The sequence below is a fragment of the Pongo pygmaeus genome, chromosome 9, assembly GCF_028885625.2.
Source record: "Pongo pygmaeus isolate AG05252 chromosome 9, NHGRI_mPonPyg2-v2.0_pri, whole genome shotgun sequence".
NCBI lineage: Eukaryota > Metazoa > Chordata > Mammalia > Primates > Hominidae > Pongo > Pongo pygmaeus.
Window position 1 is genome coordinate 62,859,459 of NC_072382.2, and position 27,446 is coordinate 62,886,904.

Here is a 27,446-nt window from a genome sequence, read left to right on the forward strand (position 1 = left end):
TAAGTGATTTGCTTTGGCTATATGGTGATTAAGCAGCAGAAGCAGCCTAAAATGTAGGTTATCTGACTCCTAATCTGGTGCTCTTTCCAGAAAATGTGGGCATTTGTTTTAAAACATTCGACTTCCATAATGACACTTTCTGTCTGGAGAATTCATTAAGGTATCTTGGTCACAGTACAGTGCAGATTCACACACTTGAAAGCCACTCACACAGGCAGATGTTCACCACACTCTAGAAATCTAAAGGGTGACTGATAACAGCCATGCTGATTAACATAATTGACAATTAATTCTCAGTTCTGGCTTCTCTCTCTCCTTCCTGGATTCATCTGGCAGCCTTCTGTCAGATCTCTGCTGCATTTAGTCCTTCATTGCTCCAATCCAACTGGAACACTAACACTGGATTGAAGCTTTAGGGAGAAATATTTCATGTCACTAAAATCATAATCATAATAAAACAACTCCAGTGGTTATCCACTGCCTAGCAGTCTCTGACTCACTAGGTAAACTCCGACTTGCCACTTAACCTCACTGAGTTTCCCCAGCTGCAAAATGAAAGAGTGGGCTAAATAGAGCCTTGCCCATTTCCAGTTCATGACTCTAAAACCCCCAATCTCAGTGTCCATCACAAAAAAAAAAAAGAAAATCCCCAATCAAACCCAAATCCTGCATCTAGAGACTGCTGGGAGACAGCCAAGTCCAGTGCCAGTGGTCCAGAGCTCCCATGGCCTTATTTTAAGCCTGGATCTACCACTTATCAGCTGTCACTTTAGGCAAGTCACTAGATGTCTAAAATGGCTTCAGGGTTGGGCCTTCAGTGATCTTCCATCCTTAAATTCCCACCATTATTTAAGAACCTTCCATTTTAGGCAAGTCTGTGTCCATGAATGCAAACTGGTCCATTCCTACTTCTGTGCTTTTAATTATGCTGTTTCCACTCAACCACTTCCTGGAAATACCTGTCCTCACCTTGTCTGTGAATCGAAATCCTACCATCCTTAAAGGTGAAAACCTGACCAGTTCTGTGAAGCCTCCTCCCTTCTACAATGTTCATAAAGATATTCCGCAAGGCAATCAAACTGCAGGCTCCTTGGTCACAACAACAATTCCTGCTCTTCCTTTGGGTCTAGCAACATTCTTGGCATATAGGCTCACAGATATTTGTTGACTGAATGAATACATGTGTAGTACTATGCCTAAATAAATATGCAACAAGTTTTCTTTTCGTTAATGTGGCTCAGCTATAGATTTGCTGCAGTTTGGAGCCAATTAAAGATAACAGAAGATGAACATCAGCCGGGCAGCAACAACCATCATCAGTAAAAGACACTGATATCTGACCAACCTGAAGAATAAGAAAAATACAGATGTCAAAAAGAAATGGTAACCTAAACTCCAAAGTACCTTGCAAGACCAACCTCATAAGCCTATACTGTTAGAGAGTGGAGGAAATTAGAGGTTTATCCAAAGCTGAATTCACTTTTTGAATGAATAAACAAGTATTTATTGAGAGACTTTTCTGTACAGACACTGTTCTCATTGCTGGGGGTATAGCAGAGAACAAAAGAGATGACGTTGCCACTGGTATTCCAGCATCCAAGAAGGCAGGCTAGGTATAATGCCACCCTCTAGCTCCAAAGTGAAGTCCACGAAGCAATAACTTCTTGTACCAACTCCTTGCTATGCCTTCAAGTAAGGAAAAAAAGGAACACACCATTCACGACTGACCAAATAGAGGCAGTGCTAAAAGTGCTCTGTCACTCCCTATGAGGCATCCCTTACCCTAGAATGCACTGGGGAAGTTTGCAGCACAGCACTCTGCACCTAAGTCATTTGAACACTGCCAGTTGAGCTCTGCCACTAGCGTCACTTAAATATCAAACCTCTCAAATGGCAAATGTGGCTCATGATGTCGAAAACAAAACTCAGAGGTGGGAAGGGAGGGTGGTAGTTGGTTAAAGGATCAGGTACTTTTCACCACTGCAAAACCTTAGGTTCCTTTCTTCTTTGGAGCAAAAACCTCTTCTATCTTCTAAAACCTTGAAAAAAATTTTTTCTTCCAGCAGGGTACTGAAAATAGCTTTGCATTTAACATTTAAAGTTGTTTTTGATCCCACACTCTTTCAGCTCTGCTCTCTCCTGCAAACTCATTCCATTCCCTAAGGGCACTTATAAGTATATTTTATAAGCAGGCAAGCCAGAGTCACCATTTTTATCCCTAAGAGTTAAAAAGAAAAAACAATTTACATAATTATATGGAAGATAAGTTGGCCAAGAACACAGAAATCTTATCTGGACCAAAAGTTCTGGGACAAAATTTCTTTCAACTCATCAAGAAAGATAGCAGATCAAAATCAAGGTTCCTACTGAGAATGTCACTGCAGAGCTCTACACATGGGAACTGCTTGAGTTCCTCATTGCTGAGTGCCATATACTTCTTCAAGAAGAAATCAGAGGCAGCCATTTGAGGGCAGGTTTGAACAATGAAGTATATCTATGTTTCCCTGCTATGGTGAGAAAACAATACAATTTTACAGCCAAGAAGAACCTGAGAAATCAAAGTTCAAAGAGGATAACTTACTCAAAGTTACTCAGCCAGTCAGTGGCTGGGCCAAGACTGGAGCCCAGGCCTCTCCTAGCTCCCAGTCCAGAGTTTTCCCCACTCTCTGCACTACTGTCTCATTTATAACATATGAAACCAAATCTTAAAGGTATAAAGGTAAAAAATCCCTTCTATAAAAGTTGAACAGACTGAAAATACAGTAGGAGAAGTGACTGAGCTAAATGGATCCTATGATTGCTAACAGCAAATGAGGTACAATGCTACTGAGAGGAGGGTCTACCAACAGAAGGCTTGACCACTGCTGATACGCTGATACCAACTAGTATGTTTTCAGCTACAGTCACCACTAAATAGCTTTTGTGGGCTTGCCTAGAAACTACATCACTATTTAGTTCATTGTTTCCTATAGAAAAATTTATCCCAAGTTTCCATCTAGTGCCTTACAAATAAACTTTTGGAACAAAACCTGTTTTTAAGATGGTTGTGCACATGAAGCAGAATTCTGAGGTTTAAAGTTCTGCACTAAACACAATTAAAACAGTAATATTTGGTGAAACATGCTAGGAGTGCATTTATAAGAAAACCCTCCAAACCCTTAATTTGTTTATATGCAATATGTTTTATTAAAAGCCTTCTAAGCAGGGTATGGTAAATTACTATTTTATAAAATTACTATTTTATAATATATAACCAAGGACAAAGGCTATAATTCTGTATGTAAGTATTTACAAGGCCTTCCTAACACTGGGCTCAGGGTTAAAGGGAGTATAAAAGAGGCAGAAAACATCTGTACACAAGCAGCTCATAATCGAGTCACACTAGCCTTTACTTTCCTCAAAAATATCAAGCACCTTTCAACCCCAGGGCCTTTACACATGCTGTTCTCTCTTCCTGGGATACTTTCCCCCAGATCTTTCTGAAGCTAAGCTCAAATGTCACCTCCTCAGAGAGGTCTCCCCTGTGATCTAGATAAGGTACCCTCCCTCCCACCATACCTCATCACTACTGCTTTACTCTATTTGCTTGCTATCCTAGCACTCCTAGCATTTCTCACAACAAGGCATGAACATGTTTCACTATTCATCATCTGCCTCCTCCTGCTGGCCCCTTGTTTTGTTCACTGCTGTGTCCTCAGTGCCCAGAACAGTGCTATGCATCCAATAAACTTCACTGACGGAGTAACTGAATGAAACTGGAGAGTGGGAAGTGAGCGTTAAGATAATTAACCATGAAACAATTAAAAAATGAGACAACTGGCCATCCTGATTCGGTATGATATGGTAATATGCTCATTATGACATACCCCTGCTTCTGAACGAATGAATGGTTGGCAATCAAGAGTAAAAAGGAGAGCACACACAAAGGGAACAAATGTCATCAGAGGTACCTCACAGAGAAGTGAGAGCCAAGGCAGGCACGGGCAAGGAAGAGAGGCCTCAAGGGAAAAATTTAAGCAAAGACCCTGCTAGCCAGAGGGAGAGTGTGAAGTGAGGTGGCCTAGGGAGGACAGCGGAGAAGCAAGGAGGACTGAACCTCGGGCACAGGGCTGTGGCTGGGAATGGAGGTTGAGCGGGGAAGCAGGGCTGGGGAGGAGGAACAGGACCAGACCCTGGAGAGCCTGGAAGACTGGACACAGGGGTGCCACCTGCACGTCACTGGCACCAGGGCTGTTCTTAGCAGGCAAAGCTGGCCTGTCATCTGGGAAGATTGAAAGGAGTTGAGCAGAGCAGAAAACCGGTCAGAAGACGACCTGGGTGGTCTAAGTACGAGGGGGCAAAAAGAGCTTCTTCCCTCTGCTTAGGTGTGAGACAGATACAAGTGAGCAAGATGTGAAGGCATCCCCCACCCCCCGCCAAAAAAAAAAGACAATTTCCAGAGCATCTCACAGTACCACACCATGGCAGATTCAGGCCAACTTCCCATCCATCCTGCTGTCGGTGCACTCAAGAAAGACAGAGCTCAGGACGAGAGCTCTGAGGGCAGGGCACGTCCTTCCATGCCTCCCAAATCTGAGGTTAATTATATTCAGGACAGCCTGTGTTTATTATCTTTTTATTCTTTGAAAAAAAAAAAGTGGTATCTAATTTCACTGTGCAGTATATATTTGAACATTATATAACACATTTTTATGTAACAGGTTCTTGACATAAAACAATGTGTCCCTTACTATCTAAATGTATTTGGGGAACAACTGGCATTAAAAACATATATATATATACATATATATGTATATATATATATACACATATATATGTGTATATATATATATTATATATATACAACCCAACACTGTGGATATACCAAGGTTGTGGACATTGGTCTTCGGAGAGAAAAGGACGAAGGTGAGGGACCTTTGAAAAGGTCCCCTCCCCAGTGAGGAGCTCTGCAGATGGCTAGATGAGGGTGGGAGGTGGGGTTAGTGAGTTATGTTAAAAGGTTCATCTCACACAAGGAGCTGCCTGGGGAGGAGCTGGCTGAGCCACAGGGGGCCTGGGTCAGAGCAATGCTGCAGAGAAGGCAGGAGGAGGCCAGAGAGACAGCCATGCATAACAGGATGTGAGGAGAATGCTCACAAGCCCCTGGAGCTGCTGCTCAGGTAGCATCCAGGTCCGCGTCCCTTATGCGGAGGGTTTCAGCCAGCTCCGCTCTAAAAGAGGCTCATACCACGTTTGTCAACAATAAGACTGGTTCCCAATCGATGTCGGCCTACTAGGCTCCTGGCATGGTGCAGCTGAGTGACGTAAGGGATGTAACGGGGTGTTTCCTCCCAGTAGGAATCTACTAGGGTGTTACAGGGCAGACTCTGGAGTTCACCGGCACAAATCCTGCCCCAAGCCATAACAGCTGAGTGACCTTGGACAGTTTATAAAACCACCTCATTTGTGAACTAAGGATAACAGTACCTGCCTCATGTAGTTGTTATGGGGTTTAAATGAGTTAATAAGCAGAGGTGACACACATATGTGCTGGCACATAGAAAGTGTTCAATAAATGTTAGCCGCTATTATCGTAATAATTATTATTCCTATTTTGCACTCAGAGAAGCTAATTAACTTGCCCAGGTCATATATTTCAAACAGTGATTGAAGGAATAAATACAAGCCAATGCTTCATTCAGTATATGCACAAAACCCAGTGGGTAGAGCATTAGCCAAATATCAAATCAGGCAGACCAGCCATCCCCTTCTTTAACCAGGCGAGATAAAGAATTCGTTTACACTATTTAAAAGGACAGCACGTACTTAGGTAAAAACCACTCTCCATTACATGCCAGTATTCAACGTTCCCCTGCAGCAAAGATGACTAAACCTTATCGAATCTTATCTCCCCCGAGGTTAAGTCCCCAATTCAAACCCTCCTTCCACGCAGACCTAAGTACTCAAGGCCATGTCCACTTATGGCCCTGTTGCACCCCCACCTCTATGCAGTGTGCATCCTGTTCCCTCCACCCACTCCGTCCCTGAGTGCCCACCCCATCCCATCTCCTCCTCCACAAGATCAATGTGCATTGGACAATCATGGCCTAAAGGCTCCCTGTGCCTGTCATTTTGGAAAAAGCAAGATAAACTTCTCCCAGAATGCTCAGCCTGAGCGAGCAGGTGAGATATTTTCAGAGACAGCCCAACACAATATGGAATGCAGCAGAACCTAAGAGAATTGGAGAAAAATCAATGAGGACATTGCTGCCAGGTGTGGGGAGGAAGGAAAACAAAATGAAGAAATAGTGCTGCAGGACCAAGGCCCTGCACTGGGTCCTAAAAGCAGAGGAGGATTTGGACATGTGAAAATTGAGGGATGGACTGGGCCAAGGGCTGGTACAGGGAATGGACAGCCCCTCAGCTTGACTACAGTGTCCAGGCACATGGCAAGGTCTGGCAGACAGGCAGGCTGAATGTGGAGACCACTACAAACCAGGCCAAGGCACCCCGAAAAGGCAACGAAGAGCAGCAAGACTGACAGCAACATTCACTGAATGTTTGCGATGCGCCATGAATAGATTGGCACACTTTTTCCAATGCTTTAACTCATTTAATCCACACCTCAACTCTTTGATGTAGGGGCTACTATGATCGCAGTTTTATAGATGAGGACACCAAGGCACAGAGAGCAAAAGAAACTTGACCACAAGTCACGAAGCCAGTAGGGAATACTTAGGATGTGAAATCTGGCTCCAGAGTCTGTATGCTTAACTACTCAACCAAACTGCCTTTTAGGACAGCTTGGGGAATGAAGGGATGTAGGCTCCAGCATGTCATGAGGACTCAATGTGACAGTGCTTGCAAGCAGTCTGCAAACCTGTAACCCCGAGGCCACAAATGCAGATTACAGGCTGCCATTCATGTCCACAACGGACCTGCTAGCAGAACACAGGAGAGACAGGTCAGGGCTAGAGAGGGGACCCTGGGCCATGGACAGTGTGAATAGCAGAAGCTAGGACAGACATTTATCTTTACAGGGGTGCAGGAAGAGAATCAAGAAACCAGCATGACCCAAAGGCTGAGGGAGGAAAGGATTTCAAAGGACAAAAAACAAGTGAGGTAAAAGCTTCAAAGGGGCTGAGCACAGTGACTCATGCCTGTAATCCCAGCACTTTGGGAGGCTGGTGCAGGTGGGTCACTTGAGCCCAGGAGTTTGAGACAAGCCTGGGCAACATGGCAAAACTCCATCTCTAATAAAAATACAAAAATTAGCCAGGTGTGATGGCACGTGCCTGTAGTCTCAAGCTACTCTGGAGGCTGAGGCAGGAGGATCACCTGAGACTTGGGAGGCTGTAGTGAGCCACGATTGCACCACTGCACTCCAACCAGGCAAGAGTGAGACCCTGTCTAAAAAAAAAAAAAAAACTGCAAAGGGGCCAAGAACAACCACTCAGAAATAAGGATGGGCAGATGGGCCCCAGGAACTCAAGACAAAGTTTTGGAGAAAACTTTGAGAAGAAATATAAAGAAAGGTGGTAGAGAGAGAAGCCAGAGGGCAGGTACTAAGAATGGAGCAGGAGATGGGAGAGTGGGGGAGGCTGGCAGGAGGGAGGAAAGAGAGAGGCATATGAACCCAGGGTACCAAGTAAAGACACACGTAAATTGCCTGGCACACAGCATTCTCACCACAAGTCTGTCTCTGCCTCTTCCATCCTTCCTCTCCTAAGTCAAGCCTAAGGTTTTCAGGGTGGGACGGGGGAGACTAAGGACAAACAGCACAAATAATATTCTAGTGACAGGACCCGGGTAGAGGTGAGAAGGAATGGCAGCTGGCACAAAGGAAAGGCTTCCTGTGTGCCAGGCCTTTTACATGCACCATCTCCCTTAATCCTCACACAGACTCCATGAGGCAGGCACTGCCATTATATCAAGAGGAGAAGCCTGAGGTCAGAGGAGTCAAGCACACATCCAAGGCCACACAGCCCAAACCTGAGCCATAGATTCTTCTGCCACCAGAGCCCAGGTGCTTGCCCATGGTGAGAGGCCAAGAAAAGGAACAGAAGAGAGGTCCACTTGCTTTCTCTGAACTGGGAGGAGAGGAGGGGACGATGGGGATAGAGACAGGACATTTTGGGCGGGAAATAAGAGATGCTGAGGGAGTTGAGTCAGAGCAGGTCTTATTTCATGAGAGGGAGAAGAAAAGACAAGGTGGGTATTTGGGATAAATCTGAGTCTTGTGATAAAGTGACAATGAAAAAAGACTGTGGAGAAGGATAACATGCCTGTGTCCCTAGCTCCCAACTAAACCTCAAGGTCTAGAAAGGATATTTTACTTCCCTGCAAGTACCTACTTTAGTTATCATGATGCTTCCTGAAATCACTGCATGTAATCACGGGGCTGAAACTGTTTATTTAATATTGATTTTCCTACCACAGTGAGAGTTGATGATGAAATCACAAAGAAAGTTCAGATATATTATAACCCTTACACCAAAGAGAGATATTAACTATCTAGTTTTTACCTTTTCATATGCAGTTTTGTTAATACAGCCAAATCTTTCTATGGTGCTTGTCAATCTTTTAGCATATAGATTCCACAGAGATTGCTGGTGTGAAGGGATAAATCTGAAAACACGGCCACTTCCTTTTCCTGCCCTGTGGCATGCAAACCTCTTCTGCAAATAGCAGGCAAACTCGTGAGTAGTCATCATTTTATAAATCATTTGAAATGGATCCTTTAAAACACCATCTGTTGATCTGCTTAACTTTCTTATGAAAATAGGGCTTCAGCTCAGATATTCTGGAGGTGCCAGGAGGTAAATACCAACCTGAATTCAAATGTATTAAATATTTAGAGACTTACAGAACTTTAAAAGAGAGGAACCTTTGAGATCACGTAGTTCAACCGTCTTACTTTCCATCAGAGGCAAACACAACCTAGAAAACTTTAATAACTTGCCCCAACTGGAACGGCCGTGAGAGCCCAAGCCTAAACTAGAACCAGGATGTCCAGCTCCTAACTCCCAGGTTAGTGCTTTTCTACCAGATCTGTTCATTCTTCAGAGGGTGGAATAAAGAACAAATTTAACTACAGTTTTAACTTATTGTTATCAGTTTAACTTATTGTTATCATTCACTGGCTACAATCAAAACCAAATGCTTCTACAGACCCAGCTTCAGATGATACAGGCAATTTCAAATCCTGTCCAGGAAATTTCCAAACCTTCTAAATATGTTCTATAAGCTGTTTTAAAGACTTATCAATAAAGTGATCTCAGTAACAAAACATGGACTGAAAGACTGAATTTTGTATTTTCAAAAATATTTGGGAATTCCATTGATATGGAAATCAAATATAACACCAGCGAATTTTTTTAAGTCTTGCAAGCACAGAGAGCATGATATTATTCAAAACTGCTCAGGAGCAGCAATGATTATTTTAAGTTCATGATTCAACGGGTACATTAATTAAAAACTCCACCAACCCGAATTGACAGATCTGGATATCAACGAGACCAGAAGAATTAAAATAATAGTTGTCATTTAAAAACAGATTAAAGGGGTGAACAACAGCAGATGTCAGAAGGACAAATGACAAGCAAGCAGGTGTCGTGGGAAATGAATGTATCTAAGGGGCAGCTTTTATGGATTTTTAATAAAACGACGATGCTGGAAATACCGGTATACGGATAGTGTCAAGAAAAGCTTGTTCACAAATACGGAATCTGATTTTTGGAAGCTGGGTGAGAAAACTTGGCTAATAATTCCTCGCTGAGGAGTAGCGGTGGAAGAAGGGAGAAGAGACCGCAAGCGCCAAAGCGCCAAAACAACGCTAGGTGACCGGGAAGGGGCCGAGGCGGAGAGGGGAGAGGGGTCAGGAGGTGCGGGGTGCGCGGCGGCAGCGGGTGTCTCACCGGCCGGCGAGAACTTGACAGCAGGCTCCGGTGTCCAGCACAGCCCTTCCCTCCCCAGCTCCTGCCGGCAGGCACCTGCGCTCACCCCGCTGCCGGCTCTCGCGACCCCTCGGGGAGGCTAACATGCGCCCCACAAGGTCGACGTTCACCTCTACCTTCCTCGTCTTCTTCCAAGCAAACGGGAAGCTCTCTGGGATGTCAACGCCCGGCAATACCCGAGCGGGAACCTTTTCTTCCCTGACATCTGTCAAACCCGGAGCTGAAGCCAGGCTCGCTGCGCCCTCCGCGGAGCTCTGGTGCTCCAAGGCCGGCCGGCACCCGGGCTCCGGGCGACATCCCCACGCCGACGCGCACCTGCCCGCAGACCCACGGGGCATCCTTGACGGCCGCCCAGGACCTGGACGGCACAGGCCCACGGAAGTTCGCAGGCTGGGGTCGGCCCCCGTGCCGGCCGGGGATTCCCGGGTGCAGCGCCAGCCCTGGCTACACGGCCGAAGGGGCGGGCGGACTTGGACTCCCCAAGCCCGACGGAGACGCCCTCCCCGCCCCCACCCAGCCTCGCGGGCTCCCGAAAGGGAAGTGAAGCGGCAAGGAAGGGCAGACGCGGCACCGTTCGCCCAACGCCCTTGGGGAGCAGCCGCCAGGCATGGTCCCCTCGGGGATCCCCGAAGCTCCCGGGGATACATCTAGAAGTCCTCCTCGGCCGAGTCACTGCCCCCAAGTGCAGAGCTATCCCTTTAAGAGGCAGCTAGCTGCCCCCTCCCCCCGCCAGGTAGCGATGCCCGCGGAAGGGCGGTGGGTACTCCAGCGGACACTTTCCCGGCCCCTTTAAGGGTTCCTGCGGCACCTCTGCCTGCCCTAGCCCGCAGCGGCAGCCCCCGCGAGAAGGATGGGGGCGGACGGGCGCGGCGCCTTTAAGGGGCGCAGCCTCCCCGCGGCCCGGGTGGGGGCAGGGAGCGGTCACGGGCCCTTTAAGGCCGGCAGCTGGCACGTCGGGCAGGGTTCTTCGGCGGCCGGGTTGCCCCCGGGGCGGCCGCAGGGGCGCAGCGCCCGCAAGGGTGCTAACGGCCCCCGACGGGGTGCGCGGGATCGCGCCGCTGGCCGCCGCCGGCCTGACACTCACCGTGGCTCGCCGGGAGCGCCCGCGCCCGCGCCCGCACTCGGATCCCGCGGCGGCGGCGGCGGTGAGTCCGGCGCGGGTAAACAGGCACCTCCGTCCCTGACCTACTTTCTGCCTTCCCTAAATGTCGCACCACTAACCTACTTTCCGACCAATCCGCTCCCCGCCGGCCCAGGCCCGGCCCCCCGCCCACCAATCGCTGTGCCCAACCCCCCTTCCCCGCCCACCAATGGAGGAGCCGCGGAGCCCGGATACCTGCCTCTTCCCGCCAGCCAATCCGAACGCCCGAAGGGAGCCGGTCCCGGCGGCCGCCCCCAGCCAATCCGCGCGCGGCTCGGCAACCCGCTGGCCAGTTGTGTGGCGGCTAGAGAGGCCGCTGACCAATGGCGAGGCGGCGGGGGCCGGTTTACCTGCTACTTTCCTGCCACCAATCATTTGGCGCACAGGAGCGCACGCCCCGAGGAGAGGACCAATCCGCGCGCGCTCCCTGGTTTCCTCGCCCCTGCCCTCTCCCTTTCCCCTCAGGTCTCCCACTAGCCGCGGCCACTGCGGTGCCCGAGCCGCGCTCCTCAGGGTCGCCTGGGATGTCACTCTTCTCTGGGTCCCCTGCCGGCTGGCGTCTGGCCGCCCGCTCTCACCCCTCCTTCTTCTCCACTCCGGACATTCAGACGAAAAGCAGCAGTTCTTTACTCCCTCCCTCCCTCCGGCTCCATCTAGGAAACCAATTTTAGGAACGTTGAGTGCCAGACCCTTCCTAAAACCCCTGGTTTGCCAAAGTCTAAACGAGAGAACGAATACTTAGTATTTCTAGAAGGCATTTCCACCCCGAGGACTGCAAGTGTTCTCACGTTCTTTGCGTTCGTCATGACCTCCAAGTGTCCCACTGGAGCTGTCATTCCCGTAGTTCCAAAGAGAATACTCGAGCGCGGAGCGATTCCATTGCATTTCCTTCCAGTAGCCAGGTTTTGACCACTTACTGAGGGGTAGACACCAGCTCCGCGGCAGCGCTCTCTGCTGCAAAAAGCTGTCTACGGAGCAAGACGGAAGGAAACAGTTACAGAAAATAAAAATTTCATAACGACATGCGACTCGGTTGCTGAGAGGACAGAGAAAGTGACTTATTTTTGAATCTCAGGCACTTTGTAGAGGGCCTTTAGCACAAAGAACTCCCAGCTCTTCCAGATGTTAAACTCCCTGAATAGAAGGACAGCGTCTTCTTTTTCGTTATCCATCATGCCAGCTCTCCTTTAGCGCCTGCTGGGGTAGGGTGGAGTGGTGGGGGCGGGGCTGGCACCCAGCAAGTGCACCATAAATATCTGTTGGCTGGATACATGAACAAATGGAATTAAATAAATTGGCCTAATTCTGTTACCCAGACTGGCCCCCGTGACTCTAGACTTCTAGCCTGGTAAGTTCCTTGAACACAGACACTGCGTTTTTTAATCTTTGTAACACCATTGCCCATCCCCAGCTCATTGACAGGCACGGAGTGCCCAGTATGTGCTTGTGGTCTGAATGCTGACTGTTTTCTAGGTCAAGCAACTCCGTCGGTAGCTTGCTATTTTTCCTAAGTTTACACGCAGATGGAATCTTATAGCTCCTTTGTCTCTGCCCCCATTTCATGAGGAGATCACTCTAGGTAAGTGGGACTTAAGCGAAGCACTTGACAAGATATCATGGACAAGATGAAGAAAGATGGGCTGGATGCTAGTATCATTAATTGGACTAATAACTGGTTAAGTAACCATAACCTAAAGATGCTGATTAATGAGTCCACGTTGACCAAAAAGAAGATTGCAGGGAGTCAACATTCCAGCAGCACCTGCTACGTACCAGACACTGTGCTAAGTACTTTCCCCTCATGTTCTCCCTTAATCTTTATAACCACACTATGAGGAAGCTTTTATTGCCCCACTTTACGGATGGGGAAACTGAAACTCAGAATTTAGCTAGCTGGCCAAAGGTCACACAGTAGGTGGCAGAGCCATGATTCAAACCAGACTTTTTATTTCAAAGCCTCTATACCACACCAGTTACCCTCAGAATGACAGAAGCCTCTCTCCCAGGTCCAGACATCAGAACTTTTATCAGTGTCCTGAAGGAAAATCCAGAAGATTCGCATCACATGTCCAGATGACACAAAGCCAGGAGGGGAAGAGACGCTATTACACAAACCACATACAATATTGGAGCAGTGGGCTGACTCTAACAGGGGTAAATGTGGAGTCCCACCCTGTGTGAAGCCAGCCGGAGGCAGAGGTGTCTTAGATGCTTATAGGAGCAAGATAAAGGGTCTTAGGTGACAAATAATCTGAGTCCACAGTGAATTGTGGCTGCCAAAATAAATAAACGCTCTTAGGCTGCATCAATGGAAGTCTGACATGTAAAGCAAGATAGGTGTTATTGTGCTGCCCAGTGTTGGTCAGTACCCACATGAAGTATTGTCTGCAGTTAAGACTTGGCAGAAAGAAATTATCTACATGCACAAGTAGAGGGACCAGGATGTAAAGAGCCTAGAAATTATGTCATATGAGGAAATATTAAAGGAAGCAGAAGGTTTTGCCCCGGGGTACAAGGTAACTGTCTTGATATATGTGAAGAACTGTCAAATAGAAGAGAAATTAAACTTATACTTCAGGGCCTTCAGGGGTTGAAGGAGAACCTGTGGGTAGAAACTCTAGAATGAATTAATATGAACAATTTTCTAACAGCTAGAGCCTTGATTAATTGAGTTGCTTGTCACAAAAAAATGTCCAAGTGAGAACTGGATTACCATGCAGTGGGAGGGGGGCTGAAATAGGTGTCTTTTTGGACTCCCTTCCTCTGAGATTCTCATCTTGTACCCTGGCTTTCCTCTTTTAAAGGTTATCACCCTGCCTTATCCTACCCTCAGTGGCCAAGCAACTGTCTTCCCTCGTGCACCTGTTTTTCCCTATGTAATTACACCTTTCTTTGTGTTTCTCTCTGTTGGAGATCCCAAACACCTCCTTCCACTACTACCTAACTTCCCTTTTCTTTTCTACTTTCCAGTAGAAAAGAACTTTCAATTCTTAGGGCACGGCTAAGGTCAAAATATTGTCCTCAATGTAAATTTTACTGGGCATGAGTAGAATCATGTCGATAAAAGGAAGATAAGAGAGAGCATTTATTTGCACCCACTGTGTACCAGATGCTTTAAATACATTATTTAATATAATCCTCACGTTAACCCTAGCAGTTGATATGCTTGCCCTCCACACTTGCAAGCTGGATGACTTTTATCAAATTGCTTAACCTCTTTGTACCTCAGTTTCCTCATCTGTAAAAGGGGGATAATCTAGTATATACTTCATAGGGCTGTTATAAGAGTTCAATGTGATGATAGATGGAAAGCCCTTAACACAGTGCCTGGCATACAGTCAAGATGTGACACATATTAGGTATCACTCTTAACAATTCTATGAAATAGATATTTCTTGCTCCCGTTTTACAGATGAAGTTAGTGAGGATAAAGTAGTATCTACAAGTATAATCTACAGTAGTTTCCCTGACTCTGATCCAATGATTGGATCCATTAGAATTATCTGGGGAGTTTTAAAAAATACAGACTTCTGAGTCCTGTTCTGGAAGATTCTGATTGCGTTTCTTTGGGATTTGACATTGAATGGTTTGATCTGTTAACCAAGGTTGACATCTGGGTGTACAAAAGATGGGAATTAAAAAAAAATCAGGCATTAATGAGTTAACCAGTGTTTATAGCTTTTTCAGCTGCTTTTGAAAATACTTTCCTTGGCTCTTTTTTTAATGGGATGGGCATAGCAGCTCAGAATGGGAGAGCAGCAATACCTCATTTGGAATGTGTCCTAGACTGTGTAATTAGGCTTTAGACTAGATCTTGCTTGCAGACATGGCCAAGATTCCAAAGATCTTGGTGCTCAGATGTGAAAGGGGCTTTTCCGTTTGGCTAGAGGAAGCTAAAGCACCAGTGGCCACATGGCTTCTCAACAGAAGCTCTGAAGAACAGATAGACACTGTCTTCAAAAAACTGGCATCAATTTTGCCCTGCTTCACTGGGATGAGCAGACTAGAGTTCACTTTCTGGAGAATATCAAAGAAAAAGAAGAATCCATTCTAGTTAGTATAGCAAAGTGAAGTGTTCAGGCAAGCCATTTCAGAAATGCATTCGCTCAAAAAAATTTACAATATGCTTTTGAAAAAGAAAAGAAGGGATAGATTGGGGGAATTTGATCTCATACATTATCAAAGTGTACTATTAAACTGTGGTAATAAAATAGTCTGGTATTGGTATAGAAACAGACCAATAGATGAATTAAAAGGCATAGCATCCAGAAACAGACCCAAAGTATAGGAAAATTGAATTATAAAGTGAATTTTAAAGGATTGGGAAGAAGATGGATTTTTCAATAAATGCTATTGAAACAATTAGCTAGCCATAGGGAAACACATAAAATTTGCGCCCTACCCTGTACTTACATTAAAACATAAACCATAGGAAAAGAGAATTTAAGTGCGTATAATCAAACCTATAAAAACACTAGAAAAAAATACGAGTAGAAGTTCTATAATCTTGAAAGGCCCATCTAAGCATAACACAAAATCCAGAGGCCATGAAAATAAAGGTGGATTTCATACATGCACACACATGCACTCTCCATATAAACAAAATAAAGGAACACTAGCATGCAGGCCCCATACCACATTATTAATGCACCATATACACATTCCAGTTAATAAGTCAGCAGCTGGCATGGTGAGATGTAAGCAGTGATGTCATTTAACCTGTCATTGATAGAAGAATTACTCCTTATAAAGAGCTATTCCTTGTAACATTGTCTTACTTCATTGGCCCTCTCTTTCTCGTTTGGTGTTTTAAAAATAAAAGTTTATAATCACCAAGCACGATCTCCAGCATCAAAGTTTGTTTAGATCCTCTGCAGTGAACTCAGGGTCCTTTGCTCCACTCACATAAAAGCTACAGACTCAGAATTTACCTAAGGAAAACTCTCATCTTGCATACAGATGTGTGTGCATTGTAAGAATGACTGCTACTCAAATCTCTCCTTTCTCTTTGGAAGAACAAGAACATCTATTGCTTTTTTTTTAGATTATGAAACCAATTTACATTTGTGATCAAAAATTTGGAAAGCACACACATAAAGAAGAAAATAAAAATAATCTATAATTCCATTAAGCAGATATAACCCACATTAAAATATCAATGTATTTTTTCTGTAACTATATCCTATTTTGACCTAATTTTTTTCTTTTTCAGAGACAGAGTCTTGCTATGCTGCCCAGGCTGGACTTGAACTTCTAGACTCGAGCAATCCTCATGCCTCAGCCTCCCAAGTGGCTGAGACTATAGGCATGCCACCACACCCAGCTCTTTTGATGTAATTTTTATCACATCAAAGTTTTGTCATCTTGCTTTTAAAAAATTATCACATGCATTCTGTCTTGTTATTGAGCCTCCTTCTACAACAGGCTGTCTAATGGCTGCAGCATTTTTATTGTATGGAGAAACTATACCTCATTATGCAAAACTCTCTCATTGAAAGCATTCACATAGTTCCTAATGTTTCTTTATTATACAGATGGCCCTGGGCTCACAATGGTTTGACTTACGATTTTTCTAGTTTATGATTGGTATATTGGGATATTAAATGTATTTTCAACTTTCAATATTTTTGACTTGCCATGGGTTTTTCGGGACAGAACCCCATCGTAAGTGGAGGCTCATCTGTAAACAGTTTTGAAAAGAACATCCTTTGGGATTTTTAAACCTCAGGGCCCTCTGGAAGCTGTAGGCTAATGGGACTGGCCCATAGCTTTCCTACTCTACTTCATTACCACACTGGGTTTCAAAGAATCAGCTGGTATAGACAGGAAATACAACTTACATATTTTTTTTCTTATCAGGTTTCAATGTTATCTCCTCCTGCTGCTGCTTCTCTCTCTGCCATAAAACTTATTTTAAAGAGATGGAAAATTATATGCACTTGAGTTAAATACAAAACCACAAGTGATTACAGCTTGATAAGTGGTCTTTGGGAAATTTATGAGCCAAAATCTGTGTCATAAATTGATAGCGCTCCAGCTAACAAAAGATTGACAATAAAACTTACTGTAAATAAAACTATCTAAATCTTGAGTATGAATAAAGTCCATTAGTTTGGGTTGTATTATTATTATTGTTGTTTTTGACTCCTGTGCTGCATGTACATTTTCTTTTATTCATCTACTGCGAAATCATACATTTGCACATTTACCAGAGAAGGGCAAGAAAATATAATCAAGTGATATTACTTCTTAGACCTTGGAAGATTTGGATAGGTGAGAAAGGTGAAAGTCAACAGCCAAAAAAGAAAGAAAGAAAGAGAGAAAGAGAAAGAAAGAAAGAAGGAAAGAAAGAAAGGAAGGAAGGAAGGAAAGAAGGAAAAGAAGGAAAGGAAGGAAGGAGAGAAAGAAAGAAAGAGAGAGAGAGAAAGAAAGAAAGGAAAGAAAGAAAAAGAAAGATTGCACACTGATCCCCTCTCCCTGTAAATTTCCTTTACTTCCATTGCCTTTGACCCGTGAATCTGGCTCACACTTGCTTCGCTGCTTAAAGGTCACTTCCTCAGGGAAACCTTCCCTGACCTCCCAGCTATAAAAATCTACCACAACAGCACCTTGTACTTCCTTTTTCAAAGCACTGTCACACTTGTAATTTCTTGTCTTCTCACAAACTCTGTGAGGCAGGTGCCACACCTGCATAGTTCACTTCTATATCTCCCATAGCTATCAAAGCAGTAGCACATTCATGAGAACAAATATTGTCTGAACAAATGAATAAAAAATGATAAAGACATGCGAAAGTGAGCTGTACTTCTTGCATGGACACACGCAAGACATCACCTTCCAGAGATACACATAGGATTTAAGCACTGGCTTCAATTACCCCCTCATCAGAGAAAACCTCCCATCCCTTCTGAAATATTACAGCCGCCTCTGCATATCACCTTTTTACCCTTCTTGAATTTTCTTTTCAACACATATCACTATCTGACATTTTGTTGTGTATTCATTTATTTATTGTATGCTTCCCCCAGTAAGGTCTGTGAGAGGAGGGTTATTTTTACTGCCATATCTCTCACATCTAGAATAGTATCCAGCAGGTAGTAGGTGTGCAATAAATATTAGTTCAATGAATGAATGAATCAATCAATCAATCAATGAGATTCCAGAGTGCAGCACATTGAGCCATTTTGGCTTTCTAAATAGTCATACCAACTTCCAGCAAAAAGCACCACATTCCATAATATAGGGAGACAAAAGAATAATTTAAAAAATTTTTTCCTTTAGTTGAGTTGTTTCTATCATTTGTTAGCCAATTTTTACAGTTGCAACTATCAAAATGTTTTATGTTTTTCTGCCTCACAGTGAGTTGACAATATGTTCAAATAAAGTATCTCATTGGGTATAAAAAGAAACAAACTTTTTCATAAGTTACAGTGTGAATGTTGATTTTGTTGTTGTTGCTGTCATTGTTCAGGAAGTCCAATAATAAGGACTAGAAAGTTGATTCACTTTTGAGAAAATAAGTAGTTATATCAGCTGGATAAAATACAATGCCATCCTTTAAAATGTTAAATATGAAGTTAAGCCATAAATATATAGAAAAAAGCCAAATAATGTAATATGAAAAATAAGACTCCCATCATATACAGAGTGACTGAAATTTTGTAAATAAGATGTGTACATATGGACAAAGTTGTAAGTATTCTAGCAGTAGCTCACTGATTACATTTTATTGAAGAGGTTATGGGATAAACGTTCTGCAGTTGTTTATGATAATAAAAATAATTTAAAAAGGAAACCAGGAGAGCCAAGTGTCCCAGAACACTTCATGTGTTTTCTGGCACCACTTCATGTTATTCTGGTTTTTTCTTCTTAGTTAGTCACCAGTTATCCACCTTCAAATTGAACAGCCTTTGAGATGACTTGCTCTGGTTGGGCTGGGATCCCTGGAAAATTCCAGGGTGATCTGCTTTTATGCCTTGGAGTTCCTTTTAATCTCAATACACTGATAGAGAAATACCAAGAGTTGTATTGTGAATTTCCAGTTCCGAGATGAAATTCAATATAACTTACAGTTTTAGTGGTGCTTGGCATTATTTTTATTTTTTGGACATTCTCCAGCTTGAAGCTCTGCTTCTGGGGAAGACACTCTGCTGCCCAGGAACATTCATAGCTAAAGGACCTCTGCACTATAACACCACAACCCCACATGCTACGCCAGGTCAATGCCTTAACCAAGAGCCCCGGTCTGGGCCCAAAGGGGGAAAATATAATTTTTTTCCTGAGGCCATCATCTTGGTGATTTCATGCTTCCCAGGGACAGCAGGCTTTGGAAATTAGAGTGAACCAGCTCTTCTCACATAATCCCCACCTCATCTACTCCACTCTCTTCCCCTAATGCAGAGTGCAACATTGGCACCTTGGAAGGTTGGCCGTGATTCATGGTCCATTATAAGGTTTAGGAGTTAACCTTTCCAAGTAGATGAAACCAAAATAGTTGGTAACCTCCCTACTAAAATCAAACCTTTTCCCTCACTCCTTCCTAATCTTAGGACTTGAGAATATGAAAGACAAACAGCAATTTCACTGTACCAGGGGAAAATAATACAGTAAGACTCCTAATTCTTCAGACTGGGTTTTAAGCATCCAGCTGTCTTCATTTGCAAGGCATTAAATATTTTCATATTCCACAAATGGGGCTATTGAACAATGATAAATGAAGTCTAATGCAACTATTTTTAGTTTGGAAATTGCAATTAAAATGCAGTGGAATAATAATCTTGCCCAAGCATGTCTGAGATCTTCTTTCCAGTTTTTTCAAAACAATGCTTTCTATGTCTGGCTGCAGAGACTTGTTGCTTGTTTTCCTTTTGCTGAGGAATAGGTAACACTTGACATTCTTTCTAAACCAAGTGAATGTTCAGCTGAAATTGTGGTTTTGGCTGGACACAATCCTTCCTTCTTTCTCCATGTTTTCATTTACACAATCTAGGGGATGAAATCTGTTTCCTATATATAGTGGTAAATTACCATGAACCAAATCAGTTTCCTAGGTAACTATTATCTATCTATTTATTTATCTTTCCATCGATCTATCTATTTTTAAACTTAGGATAGTTCATTATTGTCGTTTGAGACAGAAAACATACCTAACAACATAATAATAATAAAAACAAACACTTTTATGGTGCTTACCACATGCCAAGTATTATTTGAAACACTTTATACATATTGACTCAACCCAACACAATTGACAGAACTCCAGAGGTAAGTTTCTATGTTATTCTTATTTTATATATGAAGAAACTGATGTGTGAAGGAGTTAAATAACCTGCCTATGGCTCCCAGCAAGTAAATGGCAGAGCCAGAATCCAAACCCAGACATCTGACTCCAGAGGCGGCTCTCAGCCCATGTGCTGGCCTCACAGCAGCAACTTTGGGATGTAGGTATTACCCCCATTCTATGGGTGAAGCCACTGAGGTTCAGAGAGGTAAAGCTATTCATTCAACATCACAAATCTGGTAAGCAGCTAACCTAGAATTCAACTCAGATTTCAGGTGGCTTTGGCTCTAATGTTTGTGTTTTCTCTAACCTGAAATAGTGCTATTTATTTAATATAATACCTTTCATTAGTAGGAATAAAAAGTTCTATTTTTTACTCCTACTAATAAAAGGTAGGATAGTCCTACTAATAAAAGGTATTATATGTCCTGCGCCAGGTGCAGTGGCTCACTCCTGTAATGCCAGCACCTTGAGAGGCCAAGGCCGGCAGATCACCTGAGGTCAGAAGTTCAAGACCAGCCTGGCCAACATGGTGAAACCCCGTCACTACTAAAAATAAATTAAAAAATAGCCAGGTGTTATGGCACATGTCTGTAATCCTAGCTACTCGGAGGCTGAAGCAGGAGAATCGCTTGAACCCAGGAGGCAGAGTTTCCAGTGAGCCGAGATCACACCATTGCACCTCAGCCTGGGTGACAAGAGTGAAACTCCATCTCAAAGGAAAAAAAAGGGGGGGTATTATATGTCCTTTTAAATACATTCATGGGTTAGTGAGACTTGTGTTAGTAAGAAAACACAATGAAAACACTTTTTCCCCATTAGAAAGTATTTTCAAACTTCCAAGGGATCACCTTATAAATGATGGTCTGTAACTCACTGCATTTGAAAGTTGTAGATTAGCCAAGTTTAGAAAATAAAATCTGATTTTTTAATATTAAGTACCATGGTCCTTTGAAAACACATTGTTTCTTATTCTGCAAGGAGGGAAAAGGTCTATTAAGTTGATTGAACTAGAAAAATGCATTTTCTCTTTTAAAAAAACCACACACACACCAAAGAACAAAAAAATCATAATTAATTATTTTTGGTTTGTTACTAACCATGCTTCTAAACTGCACTTATTCTCTGCAAGCCTCTGTAAGAGGCCATTAGCTGCAATGCAGAAGCCTTATTTATTTATTTATTTATTTATTTATTTATTTATTTATTTATTTTGAGGCTGAAAAGCTTTCCTCTTCAAATTTCTGTTTGTAGGATAGTCCTTGGTGCACGCTTGAACACACTGGGGAGAATGCACTAGATGAACTCGCCTTGAGAATGAATCTGAAGATAAAAGCTCCCTGAAAAACAAGCAGTCAAAACTGATTATCATAGAATCCTAAAGAATAATCCATCACTCATTTTTTTTTGTACACAAGAAGACCCAAAGGGCCTCATATTTGTTTTCTATTTCTGTTTCAGCAAATTTTAAGCTGAAGTGTGATTTCCATGTTCAGCATTAATGAGGATTTTGCTGTGCTTTGAAATTTGCTGTCATCCCATTTCCTGTGCTTTACTGTTTTTGAGGCCAGTTCAGCAATGACAGGGTCCTGCTTGCTCTGCCCTGCCAGGGTCATTAAAATCAAATTTATTAACAGTACTCTTCCTCTTACTAGGGTGTTGCGCATTTTTAAATAGCTATCCTGTAAAAAAGCTTCATTTTTAAAGTAGAAACATTTTAAGCGCTCTTTGAAAAAATACACTTGGGAATCCATCGGCAAAGAAACCACCCTTGGAATGAAACATTAAAATGAGCTACATGTGAATTTGAACATTTACTTCATAGAATATAGAGAAAAGAATTGCAGGGCTTCAGATTAAAGAATGCCTGGTACATTGCATTAAAACCATTTCAAATCTGGTATATGTTGCTAATGCCAATGGAAACATTAATTCCTATAGATAAGTTGTTCAAAAAAGAGTTGCTATTATCTCTCTCTCTCTCTCTCTCTTTTTGAGATGGAGTTTCGCTCTTGTTGCCCAGGCTGCAGTGCAATGGCACTATCTTGGCTCACCACAACCTCTGCCTCCCAGGTTCAAACGATTCTCCTGTCTCAGCCTCCCAAGTAGCTGGGGTTACAGGCACATGCCACCACACCCGGCTAATTTTGGTATTTTTAGTAGAGATGGGGTTTCATCATATTGGTCAGGCTGGTCTCTAACGCCTGACCTCAGATGATCTCCCCTCCTCGGCCTTCCAAAGTGCTGGGATTACAGGTGTGAGCCACTGTGCCTGGCCTATCTTTCTCTCTTAAGTATTGCTATACTTATCCCAAAAAAATTGTCTGTATTTGGGGCCTCTTGTTATACACTCTGAAATCCTTCCTTATCCTCCTAAATGCCCATTTTCCTGAATAAAAGTTTTTAAAAGTCACCAATGGCATCCTAAACACCAGTTCAAATGGCTTTTCCTTAGTCTTCAGTCTTCTTGACTTGAGAACAACACGCAGTTTAATGGAAAAATAATTACCAAAGTTAATTTGACATATATTAACTGATATGCAAAAAAGTTGCTTCTTAGTAATTAGACATGAATATTAAGCAAGTATTATAAATAGCTTTAACTGACACTGTCACTTTTTTCCAGCCCAGTTTTCATTTTTTAATTCTTCCTTTTGTTTTATTTTATCAAATAGTACATTTTATTTCACATTTTCTATGTGCCAAGCACTATGCTAAACATTTTATATACATTATTTCATTCAATCCTCACACACATGCAAAGATTAATGTCCTTATTCTACCAATAATGAAAGGAAAGTTCAGAATGATTGGGCATTTGATCCAAGATTACATGGCTATCAGTGGAGTAAAAAGTTCAACCCATTTTGGTCAGACAAGAGAACACTTGCTCCCGATTCTCAGTGTCGGCACACAGTATCATATCATAAATTATATGATATGAGGTTTTTCCTCATATCATATAATTTAATACTCATTAAACACATCCATTTGTCCTATCAGTTAGTCTAGTGGTCCATAAACATTCAAGTTTTAACTGCGATACTGACAGATATAAGATATAGTTCCACCTATCAAGGCATTTCTGGGCTAGTGGGGAATATAAGTCAATAAACAAGTTTACAATCCAGTGAGATGTTTATCATAATAAAGGGATGTATTAAGTGTGACGAGAGCGGAGAATGGCCAAAATTTATCTGGGAAAGTGAGGAAAGTCATCAGAAAAAGGCTTTGATTTGAATAGAGACTTTAAGGACAGGGAGAAGAGATGAACTGGGATGGAAAGCAAATGGGCTCCGCATCTGGAAGCTGAGGTTGCTCTGCCTATAGGCACATCTGGAGTTTATGCACTTAGCTGGAATAACCCCAGCTTACCTTTATCAAAGAAAACAACATATCCTAAAGACAAGAGGTACCAGATTCTTCTGACAATACTCTACTAACATCTACTAATACCCTATTCCCCTTTCTCCCTAATGCTCTATTTCAGTGGTTCTCAAAGTGTGGTCCTCGAACCATGAGCAGTAGGAGCAGCAGCACCTGAGAACTTGTTAGAAATGCAGATTCCTAGACTCTACTCCAGATTTACTGAGCCAGAAACTCTTTGAATGGGGCCCAGCAATCAGTTTTAAAGAGCCCTCGAAGCGATTCTGGTGCATGCAGGAGTTTGGGAACTACTGCTGCACCCTCCTGCATATACTTTAGAACAGTGAAGCTAATTTCCCTAACAAGCTTTGAGGTGTGGTGTGTCTGTTGCATTCACCCTTGTGTTCCCAGCACCTAGCCCAGCACTGGACACAAATGTAGTAAGTATTCAATAAACATTTGTGGAATGAATGAATGAATGAATAATTAAAAATGCATTTCATAAGTGCATAAAAAGCTTTAAATGCCAATACTCCTAGAAGAGATAAAGTAGTTTCACTAATTTCTGATAAGAATGGAAGGGAGCAGAAAGTGAAAGTCCTTGGGAAGGAGGAGAATTAACATTTCCAGAGCACTGACTGTGTGCTAGGGGCTTTTCAGAGGCTTTCTGATATCTTCATAACTACCCAGGAGGTAGATATTATCGTCCTCACCTGAAAGATTAACAATACTAAGGCTCACAGAGAAAATGTTCCCAATCACCCAGCTGGCGGTAGATAATACAAACCCAGAGCCCTCCAGCTCCAGGGCCCTATTGTTTTCTCTTCTCCATGGTCCCTCTAAGAAACACCACTAGCAGCAAGAAAGGGGCAAATGGAAGCAGAAAAAGCCTTGAAGGGAAAGAAAGACTCCATTAACTTCACAATTTTGCCTGGTGTCATCGCCATCACCTGCTCATTAATTGGCAGGACACTACTAAGAGGTATCAGTAACCTGTGAGCAATGTGTCCGTAGGCATTTTATACTATGTTGGTGTCTTCTTCAGAACCTGTCCTCCTCTCCATTGGCCATGACCTCACACCATCTTCCATCTCCTGTCTGTCTGAATGTGCCTTCTCATTCACTGACCCTGAACGGAGACAGCAATCTGTCAATCCGTCCATGTCCTGCCCGGGTGAGGTTTCCCACGCTGGGTCAAATTAAGCTTCAGGCTCCACTCATGATCTTGCTCTTTACAGTTTCCTTTAAATTTCTGTTTTGCAATCATATTTTCCCAAGAACCCAAAGGTTTGGTTCCCAGAAGCTACTTCTCTTTTCCTGCTTTCCCTGACCTTTAAAGGTTTCTTCCATTCTGAGAGACTAAATACCATTTCATCACTCTCTACCTGGCATCTCCAGTGCTGGCCTGGTCCTGAGTTTTAGTCCTGCATCTTTCTGCCTGGTGGAAGTTTCACCTAGATGTCCAGTCTCACTTTAAATGCAACATGTTTGAACCAAGCTCTCAATCTACTCTTTAATCTTATTCTCCCTCCCAAACTGTTCCTGTCATTGGCACCACATTCTACCAGTCATTAGACTTTTAAAGCCACCCACTTGAATAGTTAACCTCTCCTTCCTTTGCAGACTTTCCTTCCTTCCTTCCTTCCTTCCTCCCTCCCTTCCTCCCTTCCTTCCTTCCTTTCTTCCTTTCCCTTCTCTCCTTCTCTTACTCCTTCCACAGATCTGCCCCTTGCCCACTTACTATGGGGTATTTAATAAGCACTTACTACATGCCAGTCCAGGTTACTCTTTGCCTTCCTGGAGCCTACAGTCTGGTAAGAGAAACCCACAAGCAAGTAAACTAGTTATAGCTTCTGTCAAGTACAGTGAAATAGACAGAGGGCTGTGTACGGGATAATGAAGGGAGCAGACAAGAAAGGGCCTCTCTGAGGAGGTGATATTTAGACTGAGACCCATGAGGAACAGTAGATATAGGAGGGTGGGGTGCCCATATGAGGTCCGATCGGGTGCCAGAGCTTAATGAGCTGGCAGGAGAGTGGATAGGCCAGGAAAGAAGTGAGTAGAAGCAGATCTGGAGGGACTAGGAGGGCAGGTGAGTCTGACTTTATTCAAAGTGCTTTGGAAGCCTTTAGAGGGCTCAAGTGAGGAGAAATCTAATCCGACTTACACTTGGAAGAAGCATGGGGTGGACAGTGACCTTCTCAGCTGTTTTCTGGAGAAATGGTAAACGTGTGGGTTTGCCTTTCTCTTCCAAATCTTCCCAATATAATGTTTTTCTAATTAAGACTAATATTCTTCCTTGCAATCAAAAGGGTGAAAGTTACATTCTGCACCACTCAACAGCCATGCTTCAGAGAGGGGTCTTGGGTACTGGCAGTGAGCGATATCAACAATGCAACAACAACAGTAAAGCTTACGGAGCATGACTATGTGTACTCAATGTGAGTACTTACGTGCATTAGATGTTTTAGTGCACAACAGCCTTATATAGGGTGTATTGCCACCTTTATTTTACAGAGAAGGACAAAGAGGTGAATTAACTTGTCCAAGGTCACAGAGCAGCTAAGACAAAAATGAATGAAGAAACGATTTCCAAGTAAATATAGTCAGTCTTTGATTGGTTTTTCATCCTGTCTTCCACATTCGTTGTGAAAAATGCAAACTGTACAAAACTGCGTAAAGTAGAAAGTTGAAGCTCCCTGTAACCCTGCCCCTAAGGTGAGACTTTGAACTTGCGCTCCGTGGTTTTTCCCCCAGCAGAGCTAGAATACTTCCTATCGGCAACCTGAAAAGCTCTCAGGTATCTGACTTCTACGAAGGGGCTGGTCCTCTCTTAAGCCAGTTTAGAAACAGAAGAACATAAAGCCACTTTCTTACCATTTCTGCTATAGAAAGTGAACGCCAAACCATTCTGGCCACAAAAAGAGCCACACCCATTTGGAGTGAAAGCTTTCATGAGTTTACATCACTGCTTAGAAGGACAGGCCAATGAGAGGTTACCTTCATCCACCAACAATAAAACGAGAACAATTTAGAAGAGAAATCTGGTTGTTCATTTCTCATTTTTATGTCTCATAAGAGAAACCATTTGGGTTTCCTCTGTAAAAAAAAAAAAAAAAAAACCAAAACCAAAAACCCTAGTTTTAGCAGCAAAACTAATCACAACAAAACAATATTCTCGTGTCATTTTATAAATTCTGAATAAAAGCTGGAGGTATTCAAATTTCTAAACCCTGCAGCACAAAAGGCAGCTTTCCAAACAGGGCTAGGCCACGCTAACTGTTGAATAGGAAAACTAATTAGCATCCTGTGTGAACTATCTTGTCTTTTTTTAGGACCGGAAATCAAATGGGAAGGGTTCCCTCCTGTTCCAAGTGAGTTCCAGAAGAATTACTCACGCTCCTTAACCTATGAGTCAGACAGGAGTCTAGGAGAGTGTTTCCAAAACAGGCTCACAATAAGATAAACAAAGCAATTGATCTGTGGCAGTCAGGAGAGCAGGGCTGCCACTGGTCAAAGTGAGGGATCAGGTCTAGAGTGTAAGATGGTAAACCTGGGATCGGCTGAGTCTCCCTGGAGAAGCCGTGCATGACCAGAGCTCTGCAGACCAACCAGCCCCGAGCCATTTCCTGAAAGTGAAAGTCCACAGGGAGGTTTGGTTCAGAACCTTTATTCAATTTCATTGATTTAGTGTACGGAATTGTAGCATCTTTCCCCCCGTATA

The 27,446-nt window shown here is 43.2% G+C and overlaps 1 protein-coding gene across 7 annotated transcripts in view; it reads right to left on the reverse strand.

Annotated features, from left to right (window-relative positions):
* BMAL1 (basic helix-loop-helix ARNT like 1) overlaps positions 1–11,110 on the reverse strand; it is a 109,350-nt gene extending 98,240 nt beyond the window's left edge. For 3 of the 7 annotated variants that reach the window (XM_054437403.2, XM_054437404.2, XM_054437402.2), the window contains exon 1: positions 11,020–11,095. The gene's annotated coding sequence lies outside the window, so the exon portion shown is untranslated. Of the gene's footprint in view, positions 1–11,019 lie in introns of all 7 variants that reach the window. The other 4 variants (XM_054437405.2, XM_054437411.2, XM_063671145.1 and 1 more) reach the window with 3 other exon arrangements.
* Positions 11,111–27,446: the final 16,336 nt, after the last annotated feature.